This window comes from Anneissia japonica, unplaced genomic scaffold (assembly GCF_011630105.1).
Source record: "Anneissia japonica isolate Jap-2015-1 unplaced genomic scaffold, ASM1163010v1 scaffold287728_len311106_cov174, whole genome shotgun sequence".
NCBI lineage: Eukaryota > Metazoa > Echinodermata > Crinoidea > Comatulida > Comatulidae > Anneissia > Anneissia japonica.
In genome coordinates this window covers 291,706-310,161 of record NW_022700489.1, presented here as the reverse complement: position 1 = coordinate 310,161, position 18,456 = coordinate 291,706, and the positions used below count along the sequence as shown (strand labels likewise).

General features: G+C 34.5%; 1 pseudogene; it reads left to right on the top strand.

The window, feature by feature from the left end:
• Positions 1-1,354: 1,354 nt before the first annotated feature.
• LOC117103331 lies at positions 1,355-17,048 on the top strand (annotated as a pseudogene).
• Positions 17,049-18,456: the final 1,408 nt, after the last annotated feature.

The window sequence follows — 18,456 nt, the reverse complement described above, 5'->3', positions numbered from 1 at the left end:
CATTTGTCTGTCCACTTATGTTTCTTTTAGGCTTGGCCAACTTTGTGAATTGTTTAGCATTTAACCTTTCATTTTGTGTAAATATACATACATAATAAATAATTACGTTTTTTACAGATGATAAAATGACTATGTATTTTTAATATCCAAAACTGCAATTTTGCAGGTTTACACCAGGGACAGTTTTCCGCGAACATTGTTGAAGTCTTATTATTCTTCAAATTTACTGTCTCCAATTTAATGTTAATGAGAATCGTAGCATTAAGTGATTGATATGACCTTTCAAGACCTCAGTTGTACCTCACTCGATAAAAATATTATTAATAAATAAAATCAGGCCTAATTAATACCACTGCATTATATCAATATTAATTATGTATTAATTGTTGCTGTTATTACCAGTTGTACTCCATAATCACTGTCAAACTATGTTTTATCATAGGACCTTACATTGTCTTCGGAATTACATTCATTGGAATTTTATTACAAGTTTCATCTTTACATATATTATGTTCGTCTGCAATCATCTAACTATTGAGAAAAGCCTAGAAAATCTGGTAAGTATTCTGAATAAATGGATATGTTGTGAATCATTATTGTGTGATGCGATGGATTCAATTTATGCACTAATAAACTTACATTATTCGATATTCATTCATTTATTCGATAAATAACAAACAGACATAAAATTCAAATAGGAACGAGGAAGAAAAAATTATTTGAAAGGTGTTGAAAACTAGAAAAAAAGTCCCTGGAAAATGGTTAAACAATGATTAAGAGAACAAGATTGAAACAATGGTACTAGGAATATAGTAATTATTAAGATAATTATAGTGAAAACTTTACGGAATGTTTCTTGAATTTGTTTATAAAAGCTAAAATCTCGATAAAATTGTTTTGAAGGACTTCCAAAAAGTGTTAATATTTAAGAATTAAATGAACCAGATAAAACACTTTACATGCAAAAATACAATACAAAAAAATAAGACATAAAAAAGTGTTGGTTGTGAATAGGATAGCCCAAAATATAAATTACAAAGATTTATTTCCGTAGGGGTTCTGAGAACATGCAAAAAAAATAAATAATATAAAATCTCATTATCGAGAAGGAAAAAGACACAATAAAAGGTCAGAGAATTATAACCCTACCACCCTCCCTTCTCCAATCAAACTCACTCATAAACGCCACGATCTCATTCACAAGTTTCTTAAAGCTACTATTTACTGTATATTTTTGGTGGGGAAGTTTATTCCAATGTTTAATGGCAGAAGTATGAAATGTACTGGCGACGATCTTAGAAGAAAGTGGTGCAACAAAAAGTTATCAATGTATGTATGTTGAATGTTGACCCTAATGAATGTATCTGAAAGGTAATTGTTAGGCTGGGAGTTTAGTATTTTATGTAAAACAGTGTTTAATTGTATTTGAGCAACTCAGACTTCGACATTTAATATACAGGTTACTATCAAGTTCCTTTTATCCAATAAAAGTCCAAAGTTCCTAGTGATGTTTTATCTATTGGCTAATGTGAATAGGCTCGAATAACCTCCTCATAATTTGTATAATAATTATATTTGTTTTCTATTGTTTATTGTTTCAATAGACTGTATGTCGTGTGCTGATGACTCTATTAATCTACGCACTGTCCACTAATTACTTTTGGATGTTTATTGAAGGATTGCATGTGTACACCCTTGTAGTTATGCCGCTAAAACCCACAAGGATGACATTGGTCAAGTATTGCCTGATTGGATGGGGTAAACATCATAGATATACCAGCATGTCATATAAATTCTCCATGTCAAAATTTACTCTAAAGTCATTAATATTTAGTCCCATCCTTAACAATGACCGAACCATTATTTAAAAGACGCTTAGTAAAATGATGTTTCGGGTACAGTACATAACATGGAAAAATAAAAAGTATGTGACGATGACAATAATAAAAACATCACACATTTTCATGTTCGATACCAATATATGAATGAAATAATCTACACTTTGTCGTTTAAAGTATGTCTTTTTAGTAAGGAGTGACATTAATAAAACAAGAATAGGTACAGATATAATATATCCAAACTTTGAGTATCTTCCTCAATTTCCAATACTAAATTGTTATTTTAATTTTTAGTCTAGGGATGAATGATGAAATCAACAGTAACACTTCCCCTTTTTATTTTCCTCAGGAACTCCTTTCATAACAACAATGATTTTTGCAATTTGTGAGCTCCAATTCGGCAGAGGGTAATTATAACAACTTGATTTAGCCTTGTCAGATAAATGCTGATAATACAAAATAGGCAATAACCAAGCCATCAAAAAAATCACATACATAAAATTGTAATTACAATATCCTTCTAAATTCTGAACTAAAAACTGTAGGGAATTTGTATGTACAGAAGATAACAATAGAAATTTTTTTTACAAATGCATAACATTTACAGGTATTATGTTTATTTATGAGTGTAGATGGTTTATGTTTATACCGTATTTGAGCCTGCGTACTATTAAACCTGCAAGGCGTACAAATTTTCTTTACGAAATTGGTGTGTACTATCATTTAAAATGTCTTTTTTTTAGTTTGTGTAAATCACCCAATTCATGTAATTTCTACCAAAAATTTTACCTGCGTCATTCATGATCATTAATGATTTTTCTTTTTTTTTATATATTCTTGTTATATACATCAATTATACACCCCATAGGCCTATGATTTATGAAAGCGTGAAAATATGTCTTTCCTCCTGAATCCACCCACGTGGTTATCCTCATTTTAATTAAGACTGATTAGTTTAATGGATTTTTTTTAAAACAACTATGTAACCTAAGTTAGAAATACTATCATAAAATGTGTTGTAGTCAACTGCATATTTGTTGTTCGAATTTATCCCGCCACGTGAAAAAAATAAATAAATAAAAATTAATAAAGTTGAAACATGTTGTTTTTTTTTTCTAGTTGTTGGGCTTCAGTCGGTGCTGAGATACTTACCCCAGATGGTGAAAATGAACCAAATTATGTGGACTATCTAGAATTCATTTTTGTTGCACCAGTTATGGCCATTCTAGTGGTGAGAAATATGTTTGTACTTTTTACGTAGTGGGCTCTATTGTAAAAGCAATGATATAAGATTCGTCAGCGTTTATCAAAAACCCAAAAACAGTGATCCACTGATTGTCATTCAGATGATATTCGAAAAAATTACGAAATACAAACTCAATTTGGCTTCTCTTAGTCGTTGTAATGTGTATGACCTTATATTATTTTCGTCAGGTTTATACAAAAATGCTGTTCTTTCGTTGGTTGTTTTAACGGATATTTAATCGTATAATTTTACAAAATAATTGGGTAGGTCTATATTATATTATATTCTTGAAATATTGTTTTGTTTTTTTGTAACAGACAAACACTTATTTTCTGTTTCACATTGGGTTTATTTTAATGACAAGACTCAAAACTTCCAAATCGTTAAGGACTAGACGATATAGGTAAGCATGATAAGTAATGATAGAGAATAGTTTTCATGAAATCCACATTATAATTTTACTTTTATAATTAAACCTGTTAGCACTCAAGTACACATAATACTGCATTTAGTGGGTGTATAACTGGCTAGCCATAATACACAGTTGACTGTTTTAAGCATATGTCTTCCTTTGAGCAAGGTTTCATTATTAATAAAATTTACCAACGTGTTTTGAAGCAACTTGTACTTTCAACTGGCTCCTGTCAAAATCGACTAGCCATTTGGCTTTTTTTTAACATGAGGCTAATCTAAATTTAATTTCCATCAACAAAGCATAATCCTAACTGTATTATACTGCACACTGTCAATTAAAATTTCTGTAAATTTCATACTATCCTGTTTAACTATTTTTATTGTACAGTTTTATATTGATTTGAACATTAACCTTGAATATGGTTTCAGAAGCAGAACACTTAAATTGGCAAATGTCATGGAATTGAACTTAGCAGCCTATAAGGTTTAATACACAACTTTAGAATCTGTAATAAACCACTATCAAATTCTGTAAAAAAGTAGGCCTAGATTTTATGAAACTAATAGTCAATTATTACTTCTTACCCAGGAAAGAACTGCGTGCCATGTTGCTCCTCTTGCCTCTGCTTGGAGTTGCAGACATAGTTTTTGTTTTCCAATTTGGCCACACACATCCAGCCTTCATTATTGCTCAAGCATTACTTAATTCATTCCAGGGATTTTTTGTCGTTCTGATCTATGTGTTTTGCAACAAAGAGGTATTACATTCTACAGTTATTACTGACAAACTGATATAATGATGATGATAGAGATGATGATGGTGATTGTTATGATGATGATGCCATGCTTGTGTTTTAAGTGTCTTATCTGTTTATTTGAGTTGTTTACGTATATTTTTTTTCTGAACAGTACTAATATACATAGTTGCTTGTGTTTTAAGTGTCTTATCTGTTTATTTGAGTTGTTTACTTTATTTTTTGCAGGTACAGAGGGTAATCAAACAAAAGATACATCACTGGCGGGAAGACCAATTTTAAGACGTGTTTTTAATTAAATGGTTTAAGAGAGTTTTAAAAAAGTATTAAGGGGAGTATGTTTATAATAGGCCTCATTAGTGGGCGCTACACTGTAGCGACTTCACACTGGCATTGCGCAGTTTTTTAAATGATACATTTCACTTTCTAAAACTTTGTTTTAGAATATTTCTCCAGAATAATTATTCTAATGTTTTTTTTTTATGTGGTCTTCAGAGGTGTTTGCTGTTTTAACTTGCATCTGTGCCTTTTTTTCGCTCGTTGCATCTGTGACCAAAGTTAGGCCTAATCATAGGCCATACGATAAACTAGTATTGTATGCGCTTGGCCAATGGCAAGCGCTGGTGTCCCATGTGGAAACTCCAGCCATCTAAAAGGACCTCCCAGAGTGGACTCCTAAGCATGGAAAAAGCACTTCAAAAGTTAAGAAGGGGATATCAAAAGCCCCTATCGCACTGGACTTAATTTGGTCAAATTAACCGAGTCACTGGCTAAATTGACCAAAAAAATCCAATCCGAACGTCGGTGACAATTCCCTTATGGTTAAATTAACCAAGCCGAATGGCCTGCCCAGTAAAACTTACCACGGTCTCGGTTAAACTAACCACGCTGGTCAAGAAGTCCAATCCGAACGTGCAACACGGTTAAAACTTCTTCCATGTTGACACTGCTCGAACAAAACCGGAAGTTGAAGTCACAAACTAGCGCCCTCAATAATATTTTTTATACACAATGTTAAATGTTGGTAAAACTATGGTAAAACTAACCGCGTGAATAATCCAAGTGCGAACAATGGTGAAATGTACCCATGACTTTGGTTAAAGTTACCCTGGTTAAATTTACCATTTTTTAAATCCAGTGCGAACAAGGCTATAGAGGTATTAGAAATCTACTAAAGTGAAATAAACATCCACCATTACCAGTTATTACCTTAAATAATGTTCGCTCAATCAATAGTAAAATTGACCATATTCAAGGGAATTGTAAGTTTCTATCTGAATTCCGAGAATCAGGTGTACTTTGTTTTACGGAGACACGGCTTAGCCCTGATATTCCAGATTCTATTGTAGATATTGATGGTTTTGAACTATTACGTCAAGACAGATGGGAAATTGACAAGGAAAAGTCTTGTGGGTCATGTATTTATGTTAATAGGCGCTAGTGCAATAACATCACAATTAGTAAGCAAGTATGTAATTCTAACATTGAAATGATTTGTATTGCGATGAGACTGTTTTACTGTACCTCCCAAGAGAATTTAATCAAATCTATTTAACTTTGCGATGTACATTCCACCTGATGCTGACGCTGAAAAAGCAGCCCAGACTGTATTTGATTGTGTTCAAGTATATTTAATCTTGTCCCCAGATTCACCAAAATTTATCTTGGGGGATATCAACCATGCTGAAAAATCATTAAAATTCTTGACCAATGTTTTTTGTTCAGTCAAAAATTCATAAAAGTGTATTTCTCGGTGTTCTTGCTTTGAGAGTACTGACTGGAATATGTTTATTGAAGGTGAAACCTTAGTGAACGACTATATTTCCTTCTGTGAGCAGCAAATTGTTCCAACGCGGAAGATTAAAATATACCCTCCTAAGCCTGGATTAACAAGGAAGTTAAAGAACAGGTTCACGTCAAACTTTATCTAGATATACCCGTCTTGAAACATTACGATTATCCCCTAACTGAGTTCGATGCCAAGTTAGGATAGCAAGTTAGAACCAGATAAACAGCCAGCCAGTTTCAGGCCGTAGACGTCACACGGTGGAAAGGCTTGTTTAATAAAACATTTACTGTATTTTACGAACCTCTAGTACCAAGTGGTATTCGTTAAAAAAATGTGTAAACTACTGTAGAGAAGCTGCGAGTTTCCACTACCTAACCTAGCCGACAGTACAAATCAACCGACAGTGCAGCAGCGTGTTCTTTCGCAATCTAAGTAGTAGATTCTCTGGGCCCTAGCTAAATTGACTTTCGATAGAAAAACGAACAATTTTAATCGCTAGCTAGCATTCTTCCATTTATAAAAATATAGTTTTAATTCTCATTAAAACGTTTGTATACTTTTATAAAAATATAGTTTTAATTCTCATTAAAACGTTTGTATACTTTATGGACCGTTCTGTCCTGTTTTGTAGTTTTTAGATCGCTCAATTGTGTTGTTAACATGCACTTCACGAAAATCAAGCTTCAAAAAGTCAAATAGTTGATGACTTAACACTCTTTTTTATTTCTTCATCGTAAAAATGTGCGCTTATTTTCAACGACTGGTTGTTGATGGTAGTTCGTTGAAACTGAATTAATAGTGATTACTATAGCGGAAATGGAAAATATTGAATTGTCAATAAATAAATACATATAATAAATCTGATTTTATTATTAAGAATAATATACATTATCACTTTGGAAAACTTACCAATCGGACTTATTAACGTTACTACTTGGTCAATGATGCAAAGGCAAAGGTCATTTGTAATACGACTATTCGTAAAAAGGACGTTTGCTGGGTTTTTACACATATTACAAATAATTTCTGAAAACCAGACTAAAGAGACTACTATGCTGCTGTTAGCATTGTTGGAGTACGTTGTTGCCAGCCAGAAGATGATAATGGTGGTATAACACAACAAGGCTCGCTATAGATGCCTACGTTACATAATCATGTCCTTGTAATCTGAGCCGACTTTACCGTTAAGCAAGTTAATTTTTATTCTAGTAAAGTTAAGTCACTTAAGCCTTTATCTAGCTATACTTGAGTGGTTCACGTCGAACTTTTAACTAGTTAAGTGGACATATATCTAGATATAATTTCGACTAGCGATATCGACAGATCTAAGCTGACAGCTGACAACCTCCATGATTATGCATTTGACAACAACCGTATCATTATCTATGAATCGGAAGTACAAAGACAGTTAGCAAAATTAAATTCTAAAAAAGCTATTGGCCCAGATAGTATTAGCCGAATGTTACTGATATCTTGTTCTCGTGATTTATCAAAGCCGTTCACCAAACTGTTTTAAAAATCCATCGAGGCCATAAACACACTATACCTACTCCCTGGAAAAACACTGACAATTGTCCCTGTTCCAAAAAAATCGCCACCTGCAATATTAAATGATTACCGTCCTGTGGCATTAACCTCTGAGTTTATGAATGTCTAATTTCCAAGCTTCTCATGGAACCACTGAGACACAAAATTGATCCATATGAGTTTGCCTGCCAAACTAAAAAATCAGTCGATGATATTCTGTCTTTAGTACAATTAATACAACAACATACTGACCGAGCCGGGAACTATGCACAAGCAATGTTTGTGGACTTCAGCTCAGCATTTAATACTATGGTACCTTCTCTGCTGCTGAAGAAATTACATAGCTTAAATGTAAATCTTAATATTATTATGTGGATCCAAGATTTCCTAAGCAACAGAGTACAAAATGTAAGTTTTGCTAAAACTTTTTTCAGACCCCATCACTAAACAGATTGGATCACCTCAGGGATGTGTGGTTTCTCCACTACAATTTATTATTTATACTGATGACTGCAGATCCAAAAAGAAGATGTTAAAATATTGAAATACGCAGACGACACAGTTATCATCATATAGGTCTCATGAAATCAAACTCTGTTTCTAACTATGTGAATACTGTTAAGAACTTCTCATTGTAGTGTAAACAAAACTGTATAAAACCGAATGGATAAAGAAAAAAAGAAATTGTAATTGACTATAGGAACTGAGGAAATATTGTTGTATCACTTGTTGAGATTGAGACGGTTACTCATCGTAAATACCTAGATTTAGATATTGATATTGAGTTAAACTGGGGGGGGGGGGGAGCAGTGTGATAAAATTGTTGAGAAGGGTATGACGCGACTCCATTTTTTGAGGAAATTGCGGTCATTCAATGTTGATACATGTATTAATGGGCCTTTTTTATTCTTGTATTGAAAGTGCTCTTTTGTTTGGAAGTTATGTATGGTTTGGTAATTTAAGAAAGCACAATAATAACAGACTACAACATAACATAAATCAGGCTGGAAAAATTCAACAAAATTGACAACTAGTTGATATCTGTGCCAATAAAATTGTTGATAAAGTAAAGAGTATTTTAATAGATAGTTCCCACCCACTAAATGCATCTTTTACTTAGCTACCCTCGGGTAAAAGATTAAAATCACAAGTCTGTAGAACAAATACATATCGCAATTCATTCGTATCACTTTCCATTAGAATGCTTAATCAAAATATCAAATAAGTTTTATGGCCTAATTATAATATATTTTCTCCACTACTAGCTATTTACTATAGCATTTTGTTTTGAAATGCGATTTTCCGAACGGACACAAATAAAAAATCTTGAATTTTGCTTTATCTTGAAAGGTGGTTATTTGATTATAGGGTAAAATGTGAGTTGTTGGTTTCTTTATTCATGGTAGATAAGTATAATTTACACAGAAATAGTGAGTAGAGCTATTAGCTTTGTGGTAAATGAGCTAGTCTTCCATTACTGTTCCATTAGCCGTCTTCTTCTGAAGTGATTACAGGTTAAAATACTGTCATACATCAAAATGATCGTTTACTTACGATTAAAAGCAACTCGATCACCACACCTCAGTGGTTTTTAGAGCATTCTACTATATTCCATTCCGTATAGTAATTATTTTTTAATTGGATATAAAAAACCATCACATTTCTAATTTTTTCCAAGAATGTTTGGGTCAGCATAATTCACTGTCTTGCAGATTGATTAAGGTTAATAATGATCATTGAATTCAAATTATTCATGGAGTAATATTATTAAATGATTTCTCAAATCATCATGTCTCAAATAATTATATATTGCATATTAAATAATTTTAGATATTTCTTGATAGGCCTACAATATTGCTTACTAAAACAATCGCAGCTCGTAACTTAAAATGTGTGCTTTCACAATCACGTTTCGAGCGATATGCTAGACATTTACCACAGTCGCTTACTGTCAGTATTTTTAGATGTTTTATGTACCGTAACTATTAACAAAGTGAACAATTTGAACGATATAGTGCAGACTGGTGGTGATGGAATAAAATGACTGAGATCATTATGGGCCCATCGGGCTGAAGGACAGATCGAAGTTTGTACGTTTTAGACGGTGAGGTCTTGTTTAATTGATTCAAAGAAATAATAAAATAATTAAAATGTTTCATGTTCTTAGTTTTTGAGAGCAACATTACTGTGTTGTGTTGTAGTGTGGGTTTTGGACGGATACAATCTGAGTGTCGATTATAGGCAAAAAAACGTGGCAGATTTTAACGTAGGCGTAGTGTCGAATCGGAGTTGAATTATGTTTTATAATAATTATCCAATGTTTGTGGGCACCTGTTAAACGTCTCCTTAATTATTGTATATAAAGTCTTTGACAGGACAATAGCCAATTCATGACAAAAAGCCCAAGTGGTCAACTCCTTACACTTGATTTATAGAATAAGCTCAATTGAGAGACAGCTCGTTACTAAATATAAATTATGTTCTACCAACCCCCCAAAGTTTTTATATTATCTGACCAATAGAAACTCCCCAAAATGATGTAATAGTTAAATAATTAGGATAAGGTGATATCTTTCAACCAATCGGAGAAAGTCCACCACACCCCAAGCTTGTATGAAAAGTAAAGTATTAGTTATCTAGAGAGGACTTCCTTCTGATACCTTGAAAGAAGCACTACGTCTCACAACCCTACTTGTATATATTGTATATATCATGCAGTAGAATAGTAAATAAACGCTTTGCATTATAACCAGAAGAGATGTAGTCAGTTCAGTTATTTAAAGTAAACCATCTCGCTTGTCATATCACTACAACCATAGTGAAGATCCAGTCTTTGCATCCGGAACATACATTAGAATCGGGCACAACGTGAGCATTACATGTATATAATATTACATGGTGGAAGTGACCAGAACCGATCCAGTACCTTTCATGCAACGATAAGTCAAGCAAAAAAAAGTAAACCCAATAGTTGAAAGCAGAATAGTAATTGGAAACCGACAAATTGCTTGAACCTTTTAAACATGCAAGACTCGAAGACCTACCTTTTCTGAAAAATGAACTAGAAGAAACACTCACATCTGCTTGTAACATACCAACATAAAAGAAAAACAATACGGATACGTGACAATCCGACAGACGAAAGGAAACAAAATCGGATACGTGACAAGCCGACAGACGACAGGAAACCAATTCGGATACGTGATAAGCCGACAGACGAAAGGAAACAAAATCGGATTTGTGACGCACACTAAGACATCACCCCAACCACACCAGATGAGGCAAGAGCAAAAGAACAGCACATTTTTTAACTCTCTAGGCAAACGCTAAGTTTCAATAACAACTTTTAATTTATTTCATTTCTTTGGACTCAAGACATTTTGCTTTACTTTATTTTGATTGGAATGTTCATACTGAAGAATAGGGTAAGTTGAACTCACAAACAAAACCCAGTACGAAAGTAAGTATGATTGTGTAGTCTTGTCAGTAGCTCTAATGTCACATATTATTTGTTTACCTTTTTTAGATTTAGGCACTATGGTTGACCACGAACAAGCTAACGTTCAGCCCTTAAGGCAAACAGACTACCTGCAGGCACAAAATCTTGAAGCCCTAGCAGACGATGCTGCTCTCCAAAATGTAATTAATATTTGTAAACGATCTCTACATGGTCAGGCAAGGCTCTGGATCGTCTTGTGCCTTGCCTGACGGTCCGCTGACGATAAACCACACGATGCCACCTTTTCTATTAATGAGCCAAACGAATTACATTCCCTTAGACAAGAGATTAACTCCCTTAAAATAGACTTGGCAAAATGAGAAACGAAATTCTGACAGGCAGTTACGACAAACAGTACGTACCCGCAGTAGGCCTACACGACATAGCCTTAGTCCCAGCCCATACCGACCTAGGCGATCTCCGCCTCTACGTAACAGATACAAACAACAACAACGCCAATTCACATGCTACTACTGTGGTACACCAGGGCACATGTGGCGCGAGTGCAGAAAACGTGCATCTCAATCACGGCAACCACCACCACTCCCTCAATTCTATTTTTACCCACCTAACCCCAGCCAAAATCGACGACAACATTTTTACAACGGGGACTAGATGTCAGCGCCGATACATCAAGTCCCCATACAAAATTTCATGAGCCACAAGGGCCATCAACATTTAATCAATTTAAGGCGCTATATTTGGGAAAATCAGACAAAGTTGACTTAAAATTAGATGCCAAACATTATGTTAAAGGAAACCTACCGGATTGAAAAAAATGTTTTAACCTTATTTGATAGTGGAGCAACTAAAACACTCATCTCCAACAACTATATTAAGTCTTCCTCATACCTATCCAAACTAACGCCAGTCAAAACTAAACCACTAAAATTTCGCTCAGGTAACGGCGAGTATTTGTACGCTTATTATACAATACAATTCGAATTTTTAATACAGGGACATAAATTTAAGGTTGAAGCCCTGATAGTTGATAATATAGCGGGAATCAATTTAGTGTTAGGAACACAAACACTTGCAGAATTAAACGGAACATTAAACTTTAAAGGCAATACTTTTCACATTAGACCTAAAGCATTCATGTTTAAACCAACAACTAACGTGAAAATTCGCCCAGGCGACACGAAAACGGTGAAAGTAAAGGCCAGAGTACCATCATTTGTTAAGAATTCCGAAGTCGTCCTACACGCTACTAACCGGATATCAAAATTATCTCTATCAGATATGCTAGTAGCACTACACAGAGGTGAAACTAAAGTTAACATTACAAACACCACTAACAAGAAAACATATCATTATCCAAATTTCAACCCATTGCAAACCTTCATTTAAACAACCTTGTAACCGTCACTACTGAATTACCAATTGATAGATTGAAAGTCAAACAAGAAAATTTGGATAAATATCCACATTTAAACGATAACGATCCATTAATTTCAATGACTGAACATGAAGTGCTTAGACAATACGTCAATTTAAACGAAAGCATCCTTACACCAGGTGAGAAAGAGGATCTCTATACAAAGCTAGAACAGCACAGAGAAGCCTTCTCAATCTACGGCGAACTTTGAAGTTGCCCAAACTTTACAGCTGATACACATTTAACCAATTATGATCCTTTCTTTATCAGACCGTACTTCGCAACTAAAAATAATAAGAAAATTATTGACGTAGAGTTAAATAAGTTGGTTAAATTAAGCATTTTAGCAATAGGCCACCAGGCATAAACATCTCCAGTATTACTAGTATCAAAGCAAAATACCACAGCCAAACGGGTTGTTACAGACTTCCGCTACCTGAACTCGAGAATTCAGTGCATTAACCATCCATTTCCACTACTTGCAGAAACATTAAAAACAATAAGAAACGCAAACGCCCATGTCTTAAGCGTAATTGATTTAAAATCAGCCTTTCATTGTGTACCATTGACCAAGAAAGCCCAACAATATACAGGGATAGCATCTTATCACGAAGGAAAACATTACAACTACAAACGATTAGCACAAGGATTAAATGTTTTACCAGGCATATTCCAAGCCAAAATCGATGAAATCTTAAATGATATTCCAAATTCAAAACAGTTTTGCATTGCACATCATGACGATATAATTATATTTAGTCCAGACAAAGCTGCACATAGTAAACACTTTATCTCAGTATTACAAGCTCTTCAAACAAACGGTTTTAGAGTATGCCCTAAGAAATGCAAATTGTTACAAAACGACGTCCAATACATGGGACATAGAATCTTGATCAATTCATCGGAATATGCTTGCATTACGCCATTGGTAACAGATGCGTAGCGATTAGAAAGTTGCCACCACCAAGAACGCATAAAGAAACTAAACGATTTATTGGTGCCGTCAATTATGTATCTAATTTCTTTTCTCAAATGCAGGCAATACTAAGCCCATTACATAAACTTGCCAGCAAAAAAACGTAACTTCATGTAGACAAACGAACACCAAATTGCTTTTGACAAAATTAAGGAATTAATGATAAAACCGCCAATTCTTCAAATGCCAAGAAAAGAAGGTAAATTCACTATCTACAGTGATACGTCTGGGACAGCCACAGGTTCGTACTTGACACAAACCATTATAGGTGAAAAGTACATAATTGGTTATTATTCTAAGTTATTTCCACACGCTTGTCAACGCCATAGCGTTACAGAACTAGAACTATTTGGCCTTTATATTAACATTTCAGCATTTACACATATATTCAAAGGATGTGAAATTAATGCATTTGCAGACCACTCAGCTATTGTACAAATTTGGAACTGTAAAAATCAACTATGTACTAATCGTCTACAGAAACTTATCTTGAAATTATCAGGTTACGCGTTCAAAATTGGGTATAAGAAAGGAACAGAATTAGTATTGGCCGACTTTTTATAAAGAGCACCACGCGATGATGGTTAGAGGTTATCTGAGTCCTATTGGACTTCAGCGCTGCTTTTGACACCATTGATCATTGTCAACTGCTAAATCGTCTAACATCGCGGTATGGTATTACTGGTAATGTTAAACTATGGTTTGAATCATACTTGATGAACAGAACCCAGACTCTTTTAGTCAATGAGACTAAGTCTGATCAAACTCAACTTTCATTTGGAGTACCACAGGGTTCTGTTATTGGATCCCTCAGTTTTATTATGTTTACAGCTCCCTTACATGACATTATCACAGCACATAATGTTGAATACATGGTTTACGCAGATGATACTCAGCTATACCTTCCACTTAGTCCTGATAACCTTGCACTTGCTGTAAGTAAGTTAGAGGCTTGCATCGCCGACGTCAGATCATGGTGCAAGAGCAATATGCTTGTTTTGAATGATGCAAAGACCGAGGTTATTCATTTCTCATCTCGTTTTCGTAATACTAACCTGGTTCCCTCGGTGAACATTTCAATAAAACTATCACTTATCACTCGCAATTTGGGAGTACTAATGGACTCGGCACTAGATATGACAAACCACGTAGACAACGTATGCAAAGCTGGTCTTCAATCCATTAGGAAGATTGGAAGCATCCGCAAATACCTTAATACCAAGTCTACTGAAATTATTGTACATGCGTTTGTCTCTTCTAGGTTAGATAACTGCAATTCACTTCTTTATGGTCTTCCGTCGAAATATATAAAGAAAATCCAGAGTGTACAAAACGTGGCAGCTCGTTTGGTTTCACGTGTTCCAATTCGACACCAATTTACTCCTGTCCTTGAAAACCTTCATTGGCTTCCGATTACACAAAGGATTTCATACAAAATCCGACTTATGACATACAAAGCCCTTTACAGCATGGCACCAAACTGGCACATAATCGATCTCATCCGTCCATACGCACCTAAGAGATCCCTTAGATCATCCTCTGAATCCCTTCTGTCACATCGTAGTCGTCCGTCCACTCAATTTTACGGGCAACGTTTATTTGCTTGGGCGGCAGTAACTCTTTGGAATAGCTTGCCAATTGAAATCAAACAGGCCAATACTCTCAATAATTTTAAACACCTTCTAAAAAGTCATCTTTTCAAATTGCATTTTCACTCCACCTAATAATCGTCCCAAATTTATAAAAAATATGTTTGGCTTGTTCTGGTTTGAAAGACTGTGTATATACCACATGAAGGAAACATTGGAAATAAGGGAAAAGGTAAGAATTTGAAACATAATGAAGGAAAGGAATTAAACAAGGAAATATTAGAAAGGATAAGGAAAGAAAATATAAGGAAATATAAGAAAGGAAGAATAAAGAAAAAGGAAAGAAAAGATAAGGAAACATAAGAAAGAAAGAAAAGGAAAGAAAGGATAAGGAAACATAAGAAATAGAGAAATATAAGAAAGGAAAAAGAAAAGAATGATAAGGAAACATAAGAAGGAAAAGGAAAGAAATGATAAAGATCCATTAAAGAATTGTTATGGAAATATAAGAAAGGAAACAGAAAAGAAAGATAAGGAAACATAAGAAGGAAAAGGAAATAAATGATAAGGAAACAAAATAAAGGAAAAGGAAAGAAAAGATAAGGAAACACAAACATGGAAAAGGAAAGAAATGATAAGGAAAATAAGAAAGGAAAAGGAAAGGAAAAGATAAGGTAACATCAGAATGAAAAATGAAGGAAAGTTTGTGAACATAAGAAAAGGAAAGGAAATGGGAATTGGGAAGTACTGGCAAGGGCTGTGAGGCAAGGATAGACATGACACATAACACATAAGAAAAATTTTAACTGTGAAATAGTTGTATAAGAAATCAATAATAAATTGGAAAGTAACCAAATGGAATGAGAAGGTAATTGGAAGGAAAAATAAAATAAATAAATAAATAAAAAATAAATAAATTAAATAAATTAAAATAAATAAATAAATATTCATTCATAATGTTAACCTGATTTCCCTCACTGTTGTAATAATTTTTCTTTTATTTTGATCCGGTTTTTCCTTTCATTGTAACGCGCTTAGAGGTTTCTTGCATTTTGCGCTATATAAGAATAAATTTATTATTATTATTATGATGATTCGGAAATTGACCAAATTGTTCCAATTGCGTTTAACTGTTCTGAAGTAGATACACTCAACCCAACAACATCCACAATTGACAGACCAGTAACACGGTCATATGCTAAGAAAATGAACCTTCATATACCTGACCTCCACAAACCAAAACAGACGCAACCCAGCACTATTAATCAACAACCAGTGACAGCAGACACACGACCACATTCCTCACCAAACACTACACCAACAACAGACACACAATACAAACAAATTACTTCAACACAACCAAGGTCAATTTTACAACCTATAGTACTACCACCTCCATCAATCAGACGCATACCTCAGCCACAAGAACATAGATTAGTGTATAAACAAAATACAAATGTAAATTACAGAGACGTGCCACTTGAATTATATACAGCACCTAAACCACTTGTACCGCAAATAACCGAAATAAAAACTACACACATTCCAAAACAACATGACTTATTTAAGTTAATGGGCGTTATCCGTAGAAAAATAATCAGAGATTATAATTTGCCAGTTGATGTTAAACAACTACGCATAGAACAGGAAACGTCCCCTTTCTTTAAACCTGTGTACGATTATTTAGCACACAATATTCTGCCAGCGGATAAAAAGGCCGCTAGAACAATCCAAACAAAATCAGAACAGTACATATTATGTAACGGTCTACCATTTCGACTCTTCCTCCATACTAAAGGCGAAGGTTTCATACTACAATTAGCAGTACCTGAAAACTTAGCAGAGACAATCATATCCTAATTTCACGACAACTTGCTAAGTAACCACCAAGGTATAATGCGAACATACCTCACGATTCGTCGAATGTTTTACATTCCCAATATGTTTGAACGAGTTAGTAACTACATTAAAGCATGTACGATTGTCACGCATTCTTACGACAAACGTATTACTTTTGATTTCTTAGTTAAGCATTGACATTATATTCAATATTCATATGAAAAGCACACTTGAGAGTGGTGTAGAGTCGAAAGACTACACGAAAGGTATATAAAATTAAAATAAGTACGGACGGGCCGACATATCTCCACAACTAGTCGCAAAGTGTGGCGAATGCATTTGAATATTGCTTTTATTTACTTTGTAGTTTAAGTTTTAATCGTACACGTCGGATATGGCAAGACTAGACATTACAGATTTATGTATAAAGGAGCGATTGTCATTGCAGGCTTTATTTAACGTTTCCCCATCCTTAACATTGCGCGTAAATATGTCAATGGACATATCATCTTAATAATAACAGACGATATGCCATTTTCGCGGGAGGACCTTCAAAACGTTCTTATATATCTCGGAAACCTAAAGTACACACCACCGTTTCGTAAAATTAAATTGATATCACTCATACACATAGGAAATTATTTATGCTGTTTCAACAATGACACTAGGCCCATTATAGACTATATTTGGAACCACAGAGACATTTCAACATTACACAATATCCACTTTTACAATTGTCGCTTAACACAAATGGCATAGCCAATTGTATCTCAAATAGTTATAATTATCAAGAAACAAATTATCACCATATGTCACTTGTCCTACTAGCCCTTACTAAAGACATTCGTGCACTGCAGTGTTGCAGGTTTTACACCACAATAGAAAATAACATTGGCATACCATTTGTGCACCTTTACCGACGCCTCAGAATCAACCAAAATTCACCATATGGCTATTCCATCACACGTTACAATGAATACTTCAAATCCTACACACGTAGACGCATACACTTTTGGGGAAAACATGAACGTGAAGGAAACGAGGCATGTGCTCTCTGCCGAGGACCCTTCCCAACCAAAAAGTTGGACTGTCTGTTTCTAAGATGTTGTAGAAAACTCTGTCATCGCGATTGCTATGCGACAGCCACTGATCGTAGGGAATGTAGTGACGACCGCCGTATGTTCGAGAGACCAATCAACGGCAACGACCTCTAATCCCGGCATCTGTGTATTTGCATATCCTTCCCCCAGGTGTGCAAGGGAGGGATCACCGAGACCTTGGGGAATTGTCGTCACTCGTACACTGGACTTTATGCAAGACGCATCTCAGCTAACGCTACAGGATTTTTTTTTGTGTATCTGGTGTCCGGGTCTGTTATACAGGGTATATACCGTACTATATACGACGTGTACTATTACTCTGTGTGCACTGTGATTGGATATATATAACTGGAGTATTATCACCTAGGAATACATCCTATTTGATAAAGGTAAACTCCACTCGGTACCTTTTATATCACAGTATATATATATATATATATATATATATATATATATATATATATATATAATATAATTAATTATATGTGAACATTATTTTTGTGTTT